This window comes from Solanum lycopersicum, chromosome 8 (assembly GCF_036512215.1).
Source record: "Solanum lycopersicum chromosome 8, SLM_r2.1".
Lineage (NCBI taxonomy): Eukaryota > Viridiplantae > Streptophyta > Magnoliopsida > Solanales > Solanaceae > Solanum > Solanum lycopersicum.
In genome coordinates, this window is record NC_090807.1 from 60,546,594 (window position 1) to 60,549,460 (window position 2,867).

The following is a 2,867-nucleotide window of genomic DNA, read 5'->3' on the forward strand; positions in this document are numbered from 1 at the left end:
TTGAGTGACTTGTTGTATTTGAGCTTATTTCTAAAGTTATATATAGTATAAGGGCGGACTCACATAGAGGTCAGGGTTCATGTTGATCCCCTCATTCAAAAATTACGTTGTATATATAAGGTTATTTCTAATTTTATGTGTAATTATATTAGATCGAACTCCTTAATGTAGAGTTTTATTATTTTTGTTATCATTAATTCTCTCCATGCTATTTTTTATCTCAATTTATTTTTATTTAAATTTATTAAACATACTTTTCCTACTTTTGTCTTCTTCTTTTTTTATTTATACTGCTCATTTTATTTCTACGCAAATCTCTTTTCATGTACTAACTCAAAATTATTAAATTTAAAATTGATTTACAAAAAAATTATTATGTAAAATAAATTATCTTAAAGTTAACTGAATGAAGAAATTAATATCATGAATATTCTTTTGATAAAATCTAATCAATTAATTTTTTCCCCTTAATTTTATAGTTTTTTTTTTTAGTTCAATTTTAAAAAGATGAAAACTAAATTAAACTTATTTTTATCTACTCACCATTGTCTTTTTTCACAAATGAATAACCAAGTAAATTGAAATTAATGAACTAAAAAATCGATGATATCAATTATTTATCTTATGAATATACAGTTTAGTAATTCAATTTTTACATCCTTTTTAATGAGTCTTAGTGGTCGAATTTTTAAAAAAAATTAAAATTTTAGTAGTACACTACATTATAAAAGAGAGAGAAAAAACATAAGAATTTTTTTAAGAAAAACTCGATGAAATAGGGTAAAAGTAGAAAAAAACTAAACGCGGCATGACAACGTAAGTTAAATTTTGTAAAAATTAGATATATAGCATATTTTATAATAATATTCACAATCTATAACATTAGAGTTTGTCTTCCAATGTATAACATTTAATATAGCATATTATTAAAAATAAAACTTAAATTTTAAATAATTTAAAATAATTAATAAAAAAATATCAATTTTGAAATGGAAAATAACATCTTTTTTTATTTAAATTAAATACATTTGATAGAGAGATAACTGATTAGCACATTTTAAGGAAATTTAAAAGAAAATCTGATTATCTAGTTACCTTAAAATACTCAATTTAGTTGAAAATCAATTTAAGTTGTGATTTATTTCCTTAAAACGCTCTAACAAATTGATAATCATTGTAAAATCTGTTTTTTTTTTCTCGCGTTTCTCTCAATTTTTTCAGCAGATTTCATTTCATTTTTTTTGTATTGATTGAATATATTTTGTTGTTGAAAAAACGTGATTTGCTGTGATGGACAACATTTTATCTATATTAATTAAACATGATGGGAGGTGGAATTCATCAGATTGGTATTTGTTACATTTTATTAGTTTGTGTTTGGTTGTTTTTAATCAATATATATAATATTGCGTGTTTTGTACGAAACAGTGTTTTAGTATAAACCATTTTTCAAAAAAAGCACGTAACTATATAGATGTTTAGTATAAACCATTTTTCAATTTGTTATGTTTTTAAAGTACAAAGTTTGTTGTGAATAGTAATTTCTGTGTGTGACATGATGTATTTTTTTTTTAATAATTGTGTATGAATTGTATGTGAATTATGTATCATGTTAGTATTTAGTATATTTTGAATATATGTTACTGTGTGGTAAATGAAGGTAAATTCTGTATGAAATGTTTCCAATATGTGTATGAAATTTGTATTTATTTTTAGTAGATAGTCTATTTGTGAATGAATTATGTAAATATTTAGTATATTTTGAATATATGTTACTGTTTGGTAAACAAAAGTGAATTATGTATGTTATGTTTCCAATATGTCTATGAAATTTGTATTTATTTTTTTAGATATTCTGTTTGTGAAAAGAAATGTAGATATGGCATGTGATAATGAAATGTATATAATTGTGTATGAAATGGATATGAATTTATGTTTTTATGTGTATGAGCTAGCTTTTCAAAGTAATTTCGGTATGGTATAGTTTTTTGAAAGGTATAATAGTGTATATGAATGGTGTATAAATTATTTTGCAATTAATATTTATTATGTCGTACTCATTTTTAATTTAATATTGTGAAACAGGTAAATATGTCGATTTTCTGATAGAGGGAAATTTCAATATTATGAAATACCATGTGGTCATGTAATCACAGTTTTTAGATACAGAAAGTTGCATGAAGCAGATTTATGTTCTGCTTTTGATAGTCTAAAGAATTTCAAAGATGCATACGTCATCCCTGTTGAACCTATTCCATGCGAGAGTACATGAGATATACCAAATTATATTTCAGGGCCTAAAATGATGTCACCCGGTCCAAAGAGAACAACAGGAAGACCAAAACTTGAACAATGGAAGAGGTTTGCTGACGTGAAATTCAAAAAGTTAAAAATCACTTGCGGTAGATGCCGTCAAGTTGGACACAACAGAAAGACATGTTCAAATTATCCAGTGCTTAAAAAATGATTTGTTTTATGTTGTTTTGACTGTTAGACACAATTTTTTATGTATGTATTGCATTTTGGTTTCATTAACAATGAAACACACTATTTATAAATGTGAACTAACGTATACAATTATTATTTAAATTCTATACATAGTACATAGTGCATACATGAATTCTATTGAAAGACAAATTTCATACAAAATTCATACAAAAATAAAATAAAATAAATCATACATCAATTAACATCTATTAATTATGGCATACGTAATTTATACAAGTTTCGTACATAATGATAAAATATTTTCAACAAATTTGGTACATAAATGTATTGTTAAATTATTTCATACAAAGTTGCAATATTTTTCAAACAATATGCATACATAGTTTATGCATATTCATACAAAGGTGATAATATATATG

The 2,867-nt window shown here is 23.8% G+C and overlaps 1 long non-coding RNA gene across 1 annotated transcript; it reads left to right on the forward strand.

Moving 5' to 3' along the window:
• Positions 1-1,154: 1,154 nt before the first annotated feature.
• LOC138337796 (uncharacterized) lies at positions 1,155-2,589 on the forward strand. Its single transcript, XR_011211243.1, has 2 exons — positions 1,155-1,349; positions 2,086-2,589. It is a non-coding gene; the product is annotated as an uncharacterized lncRNA (long non-coding RNA).
• Positions 2,590-2,867: the final 278 nt, after the last annotated feature.